The following is an 18,344-nucleotide window of genomic DNA, read 5'->3' on the forward strand; positions in this document are numbered from 1 at the left end:
GCTTCTTCAGTAGTTCTTCTGGCCAAGGGGACTTGCAGATCTGTCAGATGGTGGGATTTGGCTCCTGAACGACTTTGTGGCATGCCACACTGTTCCACCTGCTGTTAAACTTGATGCTGGTGCAAACCTTGATGCTAAACAAAGCACTGCTTTGCACAAAACCTAGGGCATCAGAGTAACAGGGTTTTTTTTGTGGGTCACACCTGCTGGTGCACAGGACAACCTGAGTGTCTGTGGGTTTTGCTGCAACATATTAACCACATTCAATTCAATGGGGTACACCATTTATATTCAGGTGCAAGCACTGCAGATCTCTTCATTTCTTTCTCTCCTTAAATATTAAGTAAGTAAACTAAGTAATTTAGTAAGTTGTTTTGTATTATTTTTTCTGAAACACATGCTCGCCCATTAATCTATTTTTCCAAATGACACAGTGAACTGTTTTAGCATGAACTCTGGTCTATATCAAATCCAGACCATGTTCTTCTCCTCAGTGCAGCAGCCAGAAGGGTTAGGACTTCTTGTATCTTTTTTACTGTGAATGATTCCAGCAAGAGCTAATGTTGCCCTTGGAGGATATATTTCCAGTCCTGGATTCAGGAGGGAGTTCAAGATCCCATATCCAGGTGGGCACCTCAGTCTGAGAGCACCCCCATGGTCTTCTTCCTCTCCGGTACATCTCAGTTTGAACATGCAGGACAGCAAGGCACACTTAAGAGCATCCCAGGCAGCCAATCCACAGTCAGCCTCCCTCTTGCAATGCCTCTAACAGCAACATTCAGAGCTGTCTTCAAAGCCAGTGATTTTTATTCAAACAATTGCTGTATTTCTACTTTTAAATGTTTTGTGGTCAGAATAGTTAAGTTCACTTTTTTTTTTTTTTTTTTTTTGATCTTTTCTGTCAGAGCCTAAACTGTGTGAAGGGATTTCCTACCCCCTTGTGGAGTCCACAGGCAAAGGCAGCTTTAAAGAAAAAAGTCGACATCTGTTATTAAGACAGGGGTAAAAAAAAAAAAAAGTTAAATCCTTGGGTTGCAAAAACAAAGCTGAAAACTTTTTGAGAAACAGATTGATTCATTTTTTGCAAGCTCTGTGCTGATTTTTATTTTATACCTTAATAGTGCAGAGCACTTAAGCATTTAGCATGAAGTCACTGATATAACTACGGTTCTGAAGGCAGGCGTGTTCTGGAGGTGAAGGAAGTGAGCAGTAACAAAAAACATCCAAGTGGCAATTCTCTGGAGACACTGCAGTAGCATTTACAAAATAAATTATTCAAGATGTAAATTAAAAGTTTTGGTTTACAGGCATTAATTTTTCTGTTCAATATGAAAATATGCCAAAGAAGTCAGATAAGTTCAGGTAAATTAATGCTCAATAGTCAGTGTCCAATTTTCAGTTATAACGGTTTTTTGACCAAAAAACCCCACAACATTTTAATCAGCTTTAGTGAAAATTAAGTAAATGAAAGTAACTGTTCGAAGAAACTCCTGACAAAAGGGCATATACAGCTGTAACTGTAATATATTAAAATAATTTATTTATTCTTCCATTTACATAACCTAAACAAATCATCTTCCCACTGGATCAGTTGCATGTCAGTCTTCATGGCTGCAGCAGCAACAAAGCATCGATGAAGCATTACAGAGAAAACTGATGTAGAAAAGGACGTGCAGTTTCTCGAGACAGCCATGAGACTTTTTAGCTATATATAAACCAAGAACATTCCAGTTTTTCCTGTAACAAAGGAAGAGGGCTTTCACTCGTATTTTTAATTACACATTTCCAGCAAAATGCAGGATGGAGAAAAAGAGCACTCAAAACAGCTTTGGATTTTAATAAAAGAAAGGATATTTAAACACAAAATAAATTAATCTGGTAGCACTCTGGAGCAAGATGGAGAGGCAGGGGAAGGCAGCCTGCAGGAGGGGAGAGGAAAACAGGCAAATGTTTGTTTGACTCTGATCGGGAGCAGTCTTCTCTTACGGCGTGCCTGCACGCAGAGGCCGTAGCTGCAGCAGCTCGCAGGCGAGGCCAGCCGGGAGGGGGGCAGCTGGCCTGTGTCACCAGCCCGCATCAGCATTTTCATACCAGGCAGCGAGGGACATCTGAGCTCCTTCCTGAGCTGGGGGTCCTGCCCTCAGACACTTTAATTTCACAGCCTGCGCGTGACCGAAGTACGCTGACACTGCAGGTACCTGACATCAGCGGAGCTCAGGGCCAGATTTTGTCCCCTCATCCTTCAGTTCAGACGCCGAGTGACAGAAGTGACAGTCACAGAACTTGCGACTGTCACATTTGTCTCTAGACCTGATGTAACGCTGTAATCAAGATGGTTTAAAGGTACCTCTGAAGACACAAAAACATGTTTTAAATAAATGAGGAGAGGCAAGATTTGACCTAAATGAGGGATCGTGTGCTCAAGAACATCTTTTCCCCAAAAAACCTTTCCCCTACAGATCTTGATCTTCAATGTTTAAGCGATTTTATGTGGTTTTCTTCCCCAGGACTGGCTGTGTTGCAATACTTTGGCAACTACTTCATGCTGCCAAATCATGACTTCATCCAGCCTCTGGAGCTCACAGCTGGTGTAGCATTGCCTTGACTTTGTTAAGATTTCAGGGCCTAGAAATGCAAGATGCAGTTAACAGTTCAGGGCCTAGAAATGCAAGGTGTGGGCTTTGCCCCTGTGCTACGTGCATATACATGGGTGGAACCATCCTGTCCAAAATGGGGGTAAATAGGTCTGTGACTGCTTCCATCCGTCATCTCCAGCAATCCAATCTCTCACCAAGTTTCTGGTCTGCTCCATGGTCAAAACTGACTTTTCCTCAGTGTCGTGTTATGCCCCACAGCACAGACAGCTCCATCAAATCGGGCTGGTACCTTGGGGCTCTCTCCTGCAAACTTTACACATCTTGTGATGCAGTTGTGTGTAGCACCTCACCTTCCTGTCTGATTTCTCTTTCCTGACTGTAATTATACCGTCTTTGACCCATTGCATTACATCACCAAAATGACCATCCCTATGGTAGAAGGAATTTTCTTAGATAGCTAGTCAATTTTATTCTTGTTCGCCTTTAGCATAGTTTTCTCAGGGTTGAATACTGACATTATTGGAGAATATATGGCACTTATTGCCTGCAGCAGTTTCTGTGTTTCTCTCATACTTAACAAATGCTGAGGAGTGCTGGCTTCTCCCTTTGCTTTCTCTTTTCCAGGCACAGTGATGGCAGAGATATAAGTCCACATATTTTCTGTAGCATGAAAACATTGCAGAAAAATTACTAAAATTCTCCATGTGTCACAAGAATCAGAATTCCTTCAAAACCAGAACAAAGTAATGGAAACACCATGCGTAATCATGAAAATTTGGGGGTATTTTTGGTTGGTTCGTTTTGTCGTTGTTCTTGGCCGCCTTTCTCACAATAGTTGATCTTTTTATCAACTTCTCAGCACCTAAGGGCTTGTGCAATGCCACCTTCTGGCTGGATTATTTCGGTTCTACCTGCAGCCCTATCATTTATGGTTTGTTTTACTATTTGTTTCAAAAAACCTTTGGAAATGTTCATTGCAGGTGCAATATTCAGACTGCTATTTTCAGTGTACTCTACTGCCTTCCTGTAAAAACTTGGTTACCTAGTCACGTTCTTTATAAATAGATTAGTAACTCCTGGAATTACTTTCAGAAAACTTTGCAAATACTTATATGGGTTGCTTTATCTTTACAGTATTTGCATATACTGTCAAATACAATAATAGGTAACCTATGGGTAGACTCATATTCGGCAAGGTAACACAATATCCTAAGAAATGTTGTGTCCAGATGCTAGGAAAGGACCCAGCACACTGACAACATCCACAGGATACGTTATCCAGTTCTCTGTTGTGCACACAGAGACACAAGCTACGTGGCCACGACACTGAAGAACCATTGTGTCCAAGGGCCAGCATGAACTCTCATGTTTAAGCCGCATGAGGTAATTATTTAGATACCATTGTCTGAAAATGAGCACCCTAGTCATCCTGATCTATTAGCCAAACTTTCCAAATGAATCAGGGGAGCAGAATGGAGCCAAAACACTTTTTCCAGCTGAAAATACTCTGTCGTCTTTATCTACTCACAGGACTCCAGACACAGTCTTACAAGCACTGATAAAACAACTTCAGCCTGCTTTTAGAAATATATTTTTTCATTCTGTAACTGAAAAATATTTTAAGTGTGGGTTGATTTAGGGTATGACGGTCTAGCCTCTGAACAACTGCCTCTCTCTTCATGTGCTGCACCGCACTGCTTATGAAAATAAGTTATAATCAAAATAGTAATCTATGAAGGTGGGTACATTCCCTCAGAGGAATTAAAGGTTAGATTTTAAAAAAGGGAGTAAATCAAATACAAATAAAAAACCCCGTCATATTTGTCAAAGGTTTCATGGGCAAAGCTTCAGTTCTGTCTTCCCAGTGATTGCACTGCGCCCCTTCCCCCCAGTCAGGATGCCAAAGTGACGGTCGGGTGCTGCCATGCAGCTGCTCTGTTGGGTGAGTACAAAGAGAGCATGCTCCTATTTGGTGATGCAGGACATTCCAGCGCATCTGGCTTTTCTAATATTATTATGGCCAGAAAAGTGATTTTTATTCCTCATTGTGACAATTTAGCAGAAATCAATATCCCATTCAAGTAACGCCACCAGCAGTGCAACATTGCCAGGTCAGACAGGAAGAAAATGTGTTTCTACAGGGTTTGAAAGTGATGTTTGATGCCCATGGAGCAGCCCTGGACCGAGAAAGGAAGAAATTGTGGGCAATTATATTGGCCATTTCTGCTTCCTTTGGTGGAAATTGCAGGGAGTGAGTGATATCTGCCCAGTCTGGGACCAGCGGTCTGGCTGCAGGTCAGTGCCGTGCAGGTGCCTCGAACCAGCAGAAGACGGGCGATGGGGAGCCCTGCTTTAACCTGCCATGTGCTCTCCAGCTCCTCGCCCAGGGGAGTTCAGCCACCTCTGCCCAGTTTGTGCCACTAAAAAATTGTCCAGTATAAAAAGGCAGCTTTGCATGGGCCACATCCAGATGGTTGAAGGCCATCTGATGCTTTTGACAGGCTGGACTACTTGGTGGCTGGTATTTCAGTATTAACTCTTCATTCATTTTGTTCTGCCAGTGCTGTGCAGTACAAAACCTTACTTCTCCCCCTCCCTTCCTTTTTTACCCGCTTAAAATATCTTAAGTTTCTAATTTTTCTTCTGAAATGTGAATTAACAGGCCCTATTAACATACCGCTTGTTTTGGTTAGATTATTCCCAGTTGACATGTGTTTTGCTCACTGCGAACAACAGCAAAGGGAATTGGGAGCTCTGGGGAAGGTCTATATTGGTTGTATCTGCAGCCCTCTTTTGCAGCCTTGGGATTACCTTTAACACCTGTTATTAATGAATTCTTCTGCAGAGAACTCTTGAACTGCAGTATGTCACATTCCATTTTTTTCTGTGTGTATTTTGACTTTTTCTGTCATATCTTTTGCAATTCCTCTGCTGCATCACTAAACACTAATTTCACTAAAAACTGCACTTTGGGGTCACATTCAGAAAAAAGTCTGGACAGAAAAAAATGATGAGAGGGAACGTTTTGAAGATGATGAACTAGGGATTTTTCACTTTATTGAGATATTAATAATTTCAAATTTGACATAAATAGGAAAAAAAAAGAGACAATAAAAGGATAACAAGATCGATAAACTGAAAGAAAACCATTTTATTTTGGGTTAAGACAATTCTAGACTGAAACAAATATATGAGTTAGTTTCAAAGATAACAGAAAAAATACTTGAATTCACTAATTCTTTTTATTAACTTCTTGAACTAAAATATCCTTTTTTCCTCCTTCTCTAATCCACAGACTCCTCAGTTTTAATCCTTCAGCTGACTAATTTGGACAACGATGCTACGGATGGGGACAACACCAGTGAGTTCTTCTCTCTCCATCTTCACTTCCACTTTTAACATGGTTTAAGCTGCCACAGTTAACTTACAGAGGCACTGCTTCTAAAACTGCTCATATAGGTGTGTCCTATATGAGCACTTGAATGGACAGAACACAGACCAATGCAACCGAGAGCAGGAAAACATAAAAGCAAAAGTTACATAAAAATGAGATGCAGCAGGTGGAACAATTTCTTGTGAGTGCTGTGGACAAGAATTTTCCATAGTTACAAAACTGAAGGCCAAATGCTGCTATTTGTGTAAGAAATATGAAGAAAAAATACATACTGCACCCTATGGAGACCCCCTGTCTGCACGGAGGTGGGGTGTGCTACACCTAGCAAAATTTTAAGCTGGACGGGGTGAGTATTTACTCTACAAACATTTCCACCACTCTGCAGTAATGATAAAACACTCTTGAGAGATGATCACTGCTCACTACTACGAGGGAGAGCGCAAAAGGCTGCACTATAGGCTGTACGGCTGTAATACATGTGACAGAAGATTTGAGAGTTAGGTTCACTAGCTCAGTGTAGGTCATCTTAGTAAGCCCATAGCCTTCTCGTACAATTATATTCTGTTTAGGGATCCCAGACTGACTCTGTTGGAAGCTGTGAGGAAAAATTTCATGGCAAAGGGGCACTGATGACAGCCCTCTTAGAAAGTCCATAATCCTTTGAAACTGTCTTGTTCTATTTTAAGGAACTCAGACTCAGAGGTTACTTAGAGGAATTGAGATCTTAGAGGTTATGTGCAGCAGTTTCAATTAAAAAAGATATTGGCTATGCATGTCTTCACTGCAGATAGAACCATATCAGATAGCAAACTTATCCTTCCATTTTTTTGTATATTTTCCTGTGGATTACTAGGCTGCATACTACCTTCAACAAAAGTTCAGTTTGAGACTATATCCAGCAATTTTGCCTGAAGAAGGAAGGGTAAAGAGAAGGAACATCTTGAGTATGATTGCCATTTTTTATTTTGTGATAGCATTCTTACTTTCCAAGTTGATACACGTTGAAAAGCTCTTCTTGTTTCAAAGTATAAAGACCTACATTGTCACTATTTGAGCCTTCCCTTAATTGTGAACTGGTCTCTTGTCCGTGACCAGAAGACAAGAGAGGGGAAAAAATGCAAAGCAATTCCAACAAGTAATGTCTGCTACCATCAATGACATGATTTTACTTGGAATTTGAATGACAAAGTACTTGGATGAGAATACTTTATCGCGTATAAAATACAGGAAGAATGAAACTAATGAAAATGTCAGAGCACCAAGGACAAAAAACCTATTGTTAATAGCAAGAGCTATCCAAAAGCCTCTGACAATCTTAATATAAATGATCACTTATTGAAATGTGGAAATAGGAAAAGGAGAAACAAACCTCTTCTTTGAAGTTTTACAGCAAGTCTCCAGCTAAGCACAGTGTTTCAGAGAACTATGCCCAATTTATACCTTTTTGCAATGGGATTTTTCATAGTGTAGAAATGTCACCTTAAATTGTTGTTGAAGCAAAACTGAAAAAAATAAAAATATCTTGCTCTTGCAGGAGTTCTTAAATCCCTATAGTAATAGCTGCTACCCGTGTCCTGCCATAAAACAGAATGATATGGAAACTGATACTGATTTAGCTCTTTCTCGTATTAAAAATTCAATCTAAACAATTGCCTCAGCCTTATTCTAACAGTCTCTCTGCTCGGAGTCAGCAGCCTTTGGCACACAGTGCCTCAAAAACATCAAGAGGGAGGGGAGGGGAGCTGGGCAGTAGGCAACTTCTTAACCAAAGAAACTCAAAGTAGGGAAGACGAAGGACGGCGGTCATATTGGAGAGCTTGTAAAAAACTAATTGCAGAGCAGGGATGAAGAAGACAAGCTCTGAGAGATGTACCATTGGAGTCCCTTAAGGAGCTGGTATGAGCTTGCCCTGACTGAGCAGGAGATGAGAGTGGAAGATCTGACCACCGGGAAAACTCACTGAGAAGTGAGAGGCTTGTTTTAAAACCCCTTATCCTGTCTAGGATGAAAAATCCAAGACTTTCCTGAGTGATATTTGTCTCTGTAATGTCCACGTTAAAACAGACTGTTCCACTGCATAAAAGAAATATCACAAAAACATCCGGGAGTGAAGGCTGCTGTACCCACCTCTTCTGCCAGCTTATACTGTGGGATAGAAATGGGGAGTACCATGGGGGAAGCAAGGAAAATCCAGAGGTACCTGATGTACCTCCTTCTGGAGTGAAAGACACGGTTTTAGGGAGACCAAGGCTCAGGAACAGGCAAGGGAGGCCTCCATGGGGTGAGGATCACTGATGCCACAGGATGAGCTGGCATTAGCTGCATCTTCTTGCAGAAACAGCTGAAGAAAGAAAATTCACAGCAAACTGTGATATAAATCTTCAGAGATTCAATAGCAGCTGAGCATGTGGGCATTTAAACTTCTTATAAAACGGCAATTTTTGCCAAATAAATACACAACAGTCTCTCTATGCCCCTAAGGTATATTTGTCACCTATAGGGACTCTCTCTCCCTCTGGTTTATAGAACATCTCACACTTTCCACTCAGGCAGTAGACATGTACTTAGAAAGATTTCAGTGCACTGCAGTACAGCTCCCATTCTACTGTCCGGGTTTTGGCTGGGATAGAGTTAATTTTCTTCCTCGTAGCTGCTATAGTGCTGTGTTTTGGATTTAGTATGAGAATAATGTTGATAACACACTGCTGGTTTAGTTGTTGCTAAGTACTGCTTACACTAAGTCAAGGACTTTTCAGCTTCTCACGCTCTACTGACCGAGAAGGCTGGAGATGCACAAGAAGCTGGGAGGCGGCACAGCCAGGACAGCTGACCCAAACTGGCCAAAGGGATATCCCACACCATATGATGTCATGCTCAGTATATAAACTAGGGGAAAGCTGGTGAGGAGGCAGTGATTGCTGCTTGGAGACTGGCTGGGTATCAGTTGGCGAGTGGTGAGCAATTGCATTGTGCGTCACTTCCTTTGTATATTCTTTTATCATCATCATCATCATCATTATTATTATTATTTTATTTCAATTCTTAAACTGTTCTTATCTCAACCAATGAGGGTTTTTTTTCACTTTCTTTCACTTTTACTCTTCTGATTCTCTCCCCTATCCCACCGGGATGTTCATTTCAAGAACAAAAATACATATAAAAAAATGTCATGTATTTAACTGTCATTGTCTTACTGTTAAGAATCATACATTCTGTTATCTGATTTATTAAAAAGACTACTGGAATAATCCCTTATAATCCATTACTATTGCATATTTCTTACAGTTCAAATTAAAAATTAAATAACTTAAAACTTAAATAGCAATTTCATAAGTAAAAAGCAGGTGCAATCTTTGGGGCATATAACAATATTTCTGTTTGTCTTGCTGAATATTTATGTCATCAACACAATGGATATCCATACATATCCCCATAGCCAGAACACTATAAAATTAGCAACTTGCCCAGAGGGCTTTCCCTTGCAATCAGATATTACTTGTTTTAGAATAATCACTTAGAATCATAGAATCATTCAGGTTGGAAAAGACCTCTGAGATCATCAAGTCCAACTGTTAACCTGAACTTCACAGCTTCTACTTAATAAAAAGAATCATAACCAAACTGGAACTTCATTTCCAGGGAAATTCACAAGAACCAGTGCACCATTGTACTAGAGTCAACTTTCAATCCCTTAAGGAGCTTTGGCTTGCAATGCCTGTTACTCAGCACTGGTTTTCCTTCTAAGACAGACCTTCTCTTTATTGACTGCTTGCCCACACACCTATGGATTGGCTATGTTTCCTGCACTATTCACAGTATTGGCTGAAAGAAAACCAAAATATAATATAAAAACATAAACCAGATAAATCAGGCTCATTTTTTTGCTTGAAATATGGAAACTGTCCAATGGTTTTAGTAAAAGTATTTGACTAAAAGACATCTCTCCTTCTAACTTGCCTTTTTATTACCTTTTTTTCAGGTTAGTCATTTGGCACCTCTGCTGGAAGGTGAATTCTTTTCCAGGCTTGTGGCAGAGCCGGGGGAAGCAGTGGGACCTGGGCAGGCTGCCATGAGCTCAGCCCAGGGCCCCAGTGCTAAGCAGGGGATGCTCGTCACCTTGTGGTACAAGGTGAACGGTTCCTGCTATAGGACCTTACACCCTTACACCACTTTCTTCACCTCGGTCTTCAACACCGACGATGGGCTCTGGGACCCCCAGAGCTCTGGGACCCCCAGAGCCCTGGGCTAGAGAACCATGACTGCGAGAACGACAAACTCCCAACCAACCCTGAACTTGTGCGGGATTTGCTGCTCCAGCTGGATCCCTATAAGTCAATGGGGCTCGATGGGATTCATCCGAGGGTACTTAAAGAGCTGGCTGATGTCATAGCGAGACCTCTCTCAACGATTTTTCAATGCTTTTGGGAATCTGGGGAGGTCCCAGTTGACTGGAAGCTGGCAAACGTTGTCCCAGTCTTCAAGAAGGGCAACAGGGATGACCCCGGTAACTACAGGCCTGTCAGCCTCACCTCTGTGCCTGGCAAAATTATGGAGAAGATTATTCTGGGAGTTATTGAAAAACACCTGAAAGACAATGCAGTCATTGGTCCCAGCCAGCACGGATTCACGAGGGGAAAGTCCTGCTTGACTAACTTGATTTCCTTCTATGACAAGATTACCCACCTAGCTGACCATGGGAAGCCAGTCGATGTAATCTTTTTGGATTTCAGTAAAGCCTTCGATACTGTCTCCCACAGTATCCTCCTGGACAAAATGTCCAGCATACAGCTGGATAAACACATAATGCAATGGGTGAGCAATTGGCTAATAGGTCGGGCTCAAAGGGTTATAGTAAATGGGGTTACATCGGGCTGGCGAGCAGTCGCTAGTGGGGTTCTGCAGGGATCCATCTTAGGGCCAGTGCTCTTTAATATCTCCACAAATTACTTGGATGCAGGATCTGAAGGTTTGTTATCAAAGTTTGCCAATGACACAAAACTGGGAGGAGCTGTTGACACTCTCAAGGGCACAGAGGCCCTGCAGAGAGATCTGGATAAATTAGAGAGCTGGGCAATCACCAACCGTATGAAGTTTAACAAGGGCAAGTGCTGGATTTTGCACCTGGGTCATGGCAACCCTGGATGTACATACAGACTGGGGAAAGAGAGGCTGGAGAGCAGCCCCACGGAGAGGGATCTGGGGGTTCTGGTCAACGGCAAGTTGAACATGAGCCAACAGTGTGCCCTGGCAGCCAGGAGGGCCAACCGTGTCTGGGGTGCATCAAGCACTATGTTGCTAGCTGGCTGAGGGAGGTGCTTGTCCCACTCTGCTCCGCACTGGTGCAGCCTCATCTTGAGTACTGCTTGCAGTTTTGGGCGCCACAGTACAAAAAGGATACGAAGCTCCTAGAGATTGTCCAGAGGAGAGTCATGAAGATGGTGAAGGGTTTTAGAGGGGAAGCCATACGAGGAGTGGCTGAAATCACTTGGTCTGTTCAGCCTGGAGAAGAGGAGACTGAGGGGAGACCTCATCGCAGCCTCCAGCTTCCTCACAAGGGGAAGAGGAGGGACAGCACTGATCTCCCTGGCGACCCGTGATAGGACCCGAGGGAATGGCAGGAAGATATGCCAGGGGAGGTTTAGGTTGGACATTAGAAGAAGGTTCTTCACCCAGAGGGCGGTGGAGCACTGAACAGGCTCCCCTGGGAGGGGTCACAGTGCCAAGCCTGACAATATTCAAGAAGCATTTGGACAATGTCCTCAGACATATGGTGTGAATTTTGGGGTTGTCCTACACAGGGACAGGAGTTGGACTCGATGATCCTTGTGGGTCCCTTCCAACTCAGGACATTCTATGATTCTATGACCCCTTTGGGGTCCAGCTGGCCATTTATCTGGCCTGTGCCTTGGGTATGCTGATCAAGGTGCTGGGAAACCTGCTTGTCGCTGTTGTCGCTTCCCATTTTAAAGCCCTGCACACCCCCACCAACCTCCTTCTCCTCTCCCTTGCCCTTGCCAACCTCCCCCTTGGGGCTGACCATGCTGCCCTTCAGCACCATCCGGTCCACAGAGAGCTGCTGGTATTTCAGAGATTACTTCTGTAGGCTGCACACCTTTCTGGACACACTTTTGCTTGACCTCCATATTTCATCTGTGTTTCATTTCCATTGATTGGCACTGTGCCATCTCTGACCCTTTGCTCTACCCCACTAAGTTCACTGTAAGAGTGGCCTGCATTTACATTGGGGTGGGGTGGGCAGTGCCTATGGCTTATACCTCTGTCTTCCTCTACACTAAAGCGATTGCAGAAGGACTGGGCCATTTTTTGTGAGACGTGCCCTGTGTTGGTAGCTGTCAGCTGCTGTTCGACAAGCTCTGGGGGTGGTTGAACTTCCCAGTATTCTTCTTCCCTTGCCTCATAATGATAGTTTTGTATGTAAAAATATTTACTGTGGCTAACAAGCAAGGCAGGCTGATAAACAGGAGTATTGGGTCTCAGCTACACGTAGGAGCATCCAAGAGTAAAAGGAAAGCAACAAAGACTCTTGAGGTAGCTGTAGGAGTCTACCTCCTGTGCTGATTGCCCTTTATTATTGACACCATGGTAGACAGTCTTCTGGATTTCATTACCCTCCCAGTTCTTTTTAACATCCTAATTCAATTCTGCCTGCAGTCCCTTGATCTACGTATTTTCCTACCGTTAGTTCAGGAAAGCTGTGAAACTAGTCTTAATTCATGGGATCTTTTGTTCCAGGACATCTACAGTAGACTTGTACCAGGAACGACCAGAGCCTTCTCATACACTTTGAAAATACTGTAAGCTATATCATAGCATTTCTCATTAATATTATTGAACATCCACTTAGCTAGGATTTCTTTTCTTATTTTCCAATTTTTTTAAAACAGCTGGCTTGGGCAGATCCCCATTTTAAACAGACATGCCATTCTGTGACTCACCTTCCACAACATTTGTCCCAGCACACACACCTTATAAAAGTCTTGCGTTTGTTATGTGATGCCAACAAGCATTTGAAAATTGGCTCTAATCAGCTCCAAAGAGGACCCTGTCCATGCTATTCCTCGGGTATCCTGAAAGAGTTGCTGCCTGTTTCTGAAGAGCCTTTCTTCACAGGCAATTGTCTAATTTTTACACAAAGCAGGTGGTGCTGATTTACAAAGTTACATAGGGTGTATGTCTTTTTAAATAGAAAAAGGCATAAGGATGCAACTGCAGGTGACATCAAATGTCTACCTAAGATAGTGACCAACAGCGGATGAGACAGCAAGGTTATACCCATATTTTTTACATTATTTTTCTAGCCCACAGGGAGAAGCCCCTGAGCCAAAGGCTACCTATGGGAGATACAATCCTGAATTCCTCTGTAGTGTCCACTGAAACCCGTGGAATCTTTGCCTGCTTGATTCGTGTGTGCAAGGCCGCTGCTCCATGCCTTTGAACACCCTTTTTGCCTTGCTCCATATCTTTTCCACTGCTACTGCATAAAGTGAGTTAGAAGAAGGGGGGAGAGAGGACAGGAACTGCACTGGGTACTCGAACTCCAGATATCAATAGATATTATGATGTTATATGTTTTGTTCTTTTAATTTCTTTTCCCTGACAATCCTAAGATTTCACATGCTCTTTTGTTTGCTTGTTTCCAAAGAAATGAGTAGGTCTGCTTACAGACATAACATATGCTTACAACCTTGGGCTGAGCAAAAAATGTCAGTGTAGGTTCTCAGTTTTCTTTGGCTATGTTTATGCGCTTTCACGAGTTCAATTTTAAAACTGTAGATGCTGGTAAGTTGAGATCTCTACTCAGCAGCAAGCCGCATAGTAAAATTTTGTACTATTCATAAGGAAGTTATTTTCTACCTCATTGTTACGAACATTTTATCAGAAAAAAAATTAAATTGTAGTAAACAGTAGTAACTCTTCTATAAACAATTAACAAGCAGCTAAATAACAACTCTAATAATTTTGTCTTTTTCTGTTAATGGTATGTAAAACTATTATTAGGTTTGCAGGTTGTTCAAATTTTTAACGCCTTCTAAAAAAAGTCATTCCATCCTATAGTCAACTGCATATTTTCTAAGTAAGTGACAAATACTAAAAGAACAAACAGCTACAGAAAGCATGTAACTAATAGTAAGAAACCAGCTGATGCGCCATAGCCTACTGAAGAGTGGTCAATTTTTAGCTAAATGCAGTAGGCAAATGAATCAGGCCCTACATGTGCAAGAACAAAAGAAAGGAATTACACAGCAGATATTCTGTAGGAAAACAGGGCAATACAGTGATTGTTGTAGCAGCTGCATATTTTAACGTATGCAATAAACTAAACGGTAAAACTCTTTTCCCTCTTTTTTATCTTATCGCTATGTTTTTTGCACGGCAAGAACAGTTTCCTCTACAAGTACAAATGAGCTACAGCTTTGGGATGTTGTATCTCTTCTGACATCTGTTTATCTCAAATCCTTTTTGGTTTTGTCCATAATCTTAAGACCCCAGTCAGAAAAAATATCGGTATTCAAAATATTTAAAGCTAAAGCACATGTCTGGAGGAAGGAGAATAGGGCTTATGCGTTATTTTCAGGGATGTCCTGAACAGAGAGTGTCCATAAAACGTTGGTGTTTTTAAACTGCGACATTTATGAAGCCTTACGCCTGTAGTTGGAATGTCATTCAATCTCACTTCATTCTCCCAGTGTCTGATATATCCCCAGTCTGTGATATCAATCTTCATTGTTTCTTAGGACAGAAGCCAAGGCTTCTATTGTTCCTCTGTCTACTCATGCTGTAGCAGAAGGTAAAAACCTGACCCCTTCTACATGCAGCTGTAGACTTTCTGTAGTAAGGGCACCAAACCCAGGGACCAGGCTGAAGAGTGAAAGGCAAAATCAGATTCTTAGAAAAATTCAGGTGCCAAATTACCATAGAAACATATAGGAAAGCTGTGGTACGTCTTGAAAGACCTAGACTGTGGGAGGAGTTTCAAGATTAAGACTCTTAAAATTAACGTGTATGGGTAGGCGTTTATAATTATGGTAATCATCGAAGCACTGATTATAGCTACAGCCAGAATGGCTGTCTAAACTCAGACTGTAGTCAGTGGATATTTAGGACATGAATCATTTTCCCAGTGCCACCTAAGGTGCCTTAGGGAACCTGAGCTATCTACACAGGGCTAGCATCCAGCACCAATGAATCTCAGCAGCAGCTGAGAACCAGGTGGGACACATCCAGGCATCTAAAATGGCACTAAATACCCTTCTGTGGGGCATCGAGCTTAAGCAAGGCATATAATAGAAGTTTAGACATTTAGCTATGTAGAAATCTACAAGTTTCAAACTGAGTCATGTCCTAGGGGCATCTTAACAACATCTTTCATTGACACCTTTTGCTCTGAACTCACTGCAGCCAAAGCAATAGAGAAAGGGAATTTCCACTGAGATTCTAGTTGTTTTTTGAGATATTTTCAATCAGTCCTCAACAGATTACAGAGGGTATATGTCATGAATGCATTCAATTGGCCACTTCTTTTTTGAGTCCCATTGCATAATCTGTCTTTATAGTTTCCTTTTCTTCTGTGGAAGCAGATGAGCCTTATTCCCTCGATGGGTTACCAGTATCTATGCCGCAGTATAAGGACTATGCCATAACATTGGGTGATTGTTGCTAGATGTCCTTTTTGGCTAAACAGCAGACTGGAATGATGGAAAGAGGGAAAAGCAGAAGCCAGACTACTGATATGTACAGTGACAGTGGCAGAGCAAACAAGTGAGAAGGAAAAGCTGCTAAAACTCTGGGAGTAGCCACGATCGCTTTCCCAATTTACTGACGCTGCATTTCACAACTATCATTAAGTGATGTTTTCCTCATCTTTGTAGCTCCCCCTCTGTCCCCTTGCCTTTGATGTCTGTTGGGATTACCTACCCAAATTCTCTTAGGAACCCTTTGTGTGTTTTTTTTCTTCCATGGTTTCAAAAAGCAATAAAGATAATTATCAATTGTAAAATGACGATGATGATGAGCTGTAAAATGATGAAGATTGATTGCTCAACAATAACCTCATTTTCAAAATGACAATCTATTGGATTCTATCACAGCTAGTTGCTGACCTCAAAATCCATAAATTTTATTCTTTTTAATATATTTCCTTCTGTAGATTTGTATTTCTTTATCTGAACAAAATATTGCCATTTAATTTTATGCCCCTTATAATTCTTTATCATTTTAAAATGGTCTGGATGAAGTTAGAAAGATTATGTATTTGCAGGTACTTCTTAATCAAAGACTGGGCTTTGAAACGTCAGCTCATTTCACTAGTGCAGATGAAATTATATTATGGTCTTTGAAAATTAAACAGAAAGGCAAAAAAATATTTGAAAATAAGTTGCTAGTAAACTTTTTTTTTTTTTTTAGGAAACATTATCAACACTGGGAACAGAATTTTTCTGTGTTTATTTAAAATGTATGCTATCAATCACATTAATTACTGCTGCTGGAGAGCAAGTACCAGCCTAAATAACACGCAAATGGTCAATACAGTTTTTCTAAACAAACAGGTTTTACTGGCCATTCTGCAATATAATTAAACCATAAGCTTGTTCAGGCTGGAAACCATCATCCATCATAATTTTGTACAGCATCGGGTATAATAGGAACCTAATCTCATTTCAGGTTCTGGAGTGGCTATTTCAATTAAATTAGCAAATGGAGATGACGATGACAATAACAGGAATTCTTCCAGCTGGTGGAATGCGTCAGTAACAACCACCTGGGAAGCTCTGCCAGGCGGTTTGCTGTCAGTACCAAATACTGGCAGCATTGCTTTTCCTATTCAAAGTCAGAGGTGCGCAAGTGAAATGTGACAGCAGAGAATGAAATTTGCCCGTACAGTAAACTACGCACCACTTAGGCACCGCTCACGCCTTGGAAAGAAGACACTCATCAGGAACACGAGGCAAGGGCTGGGCTGCTTCCCCCTCGTTTCATCATGCATCACGCAGGCACGGGGAGCTGCAGGGGAATGAGTGCCTCCTTCCTGCGTCACAGGCGGCCCGAGGCTTGGGCCACCCACCCCGCTGGGCCCGCGTGCCTGCCGGTTCGGTGCCAGGGCAGCAGCAAGAGGTGGGAGGTAGGAATAGAGAGTCAGGAAGGTGGGGCAGATTCGGATACCAGACTAGGAGGAAGGCGTGTGCTTTCAAAATCACACTACGCTGGTTTAATCTCCGATTCTTTCAAACATCAGATACCATACTGAGTACAGATCCTCAAACAGCGTGTTTGAAGTGACACCCCTTTTAGCTCAGTTTTACATACATCAACAAGAATGTAAATGGCGTATACTCTGATCTTCGGTCAGTGAAGATCCAGAGCATCCTCCGTGGTACGCTGTACCTATGAATAGCAGGGTCTCAACATTTTCCCCTTTCTTTCCCCAGAGTTTTCCCCATGTCATTTAATCAATTGAAATCTGATCACGCTCCAAAAGCAACAGGAAAGGTCCATAAGTAGATGAATATATGATTCTGAACTCAAACCCTGGGTAATACTGGTGTGGGAGCTCTAGAAATAAGCCAATTAAATGAGCTTAGAGACACAATTGTGTAGCAGCACTCCTTTTCAGCATCTCTGATGATAACACTTAGAGACGGCTGCTTTACAACTCCTGTCCGTGGATTACGCACTATTGAAAACATTCTTATTTGCTAGCAAAGGAAAGGATGCAGAAACCGAAGGAATCCTCCTGTTTTATCTAAAAGGGTGAAACAGCACCTTCTCCCAGCCAGTGGCTTTTCTACAGGAGTTAACAAAAATCTTCTGAGGACATACTGTGCTCTTAGCAGTATCTGATCAGTAAACAGGACTTTCTGGCTGGTCTCTTAACTGTATCTTCATAATTACTTTATATGACTATATTAAAGAGGTCATCTAAATATTTTCATAGTATGGACAATATTTTAATGAAAAATGTGTCTTACGATCCAGCTTTTCCTCCCAGGCTGCAGTATCTTTGCTGCAACCAGTTATTTTAGAGCATCATATCAAAAAGACTGTTAGTTATTGAACAATAAAAAGTGGATGCTGATGATAAGTGAGCTAACAGCAGGTTAGCACCAGCATTTTGTTCATAAAACATCCAGCATCACTAGAAAAGTGTTTGGATACCTCTTTTCCATAGCATGAGGATGAACATTGATCAGTGATGACTGTGTATTACCTCCAAGCTACAAAAAAAGTCACCAAGCAGTGATCTCTAGATAAAGTATTCTCACTGACAAAGGGCCGCTTCTCAATATTTTTAGTTGGAAGTACATATTTGAAATCCGATAGCAAAAGATGTATTG

At 41.8% G+C, this 18,344-nt stretch overlaps 1 pseudogene; it reads left to right on the forward strand.

The window, feature by feature from the left end:
* The first annotated feature begins 10,060 nt into the window (after window positions 1–10,060).
* On the forward strand, window positions 10,061–12,799 carry LOC148053349 (trace amine-associated receptor 5-like; annotated as a pseudogene).
* The last annotated feature ends 5,545 nt before the right edge of the window (window positions 12,800–18,344 follow it).

Source organism: Nipponia nippon, unplaced genomic scaffold, assembly GCF_047370975.1.
Source record: "Nipponia nippon isolate SJK-2023a ecotype South Korea unplaced genomic scaffold, ASM4737097v1 scaffold_4, whole genome shotgun sequence".
In the NCBI taxonomy this organism is placed as follows: Eukaryota; Metazoa; Chordata; class Aves; order Pelecaniformes; family Threskiornithidae; genus Nipponia; species Nipponia nippon.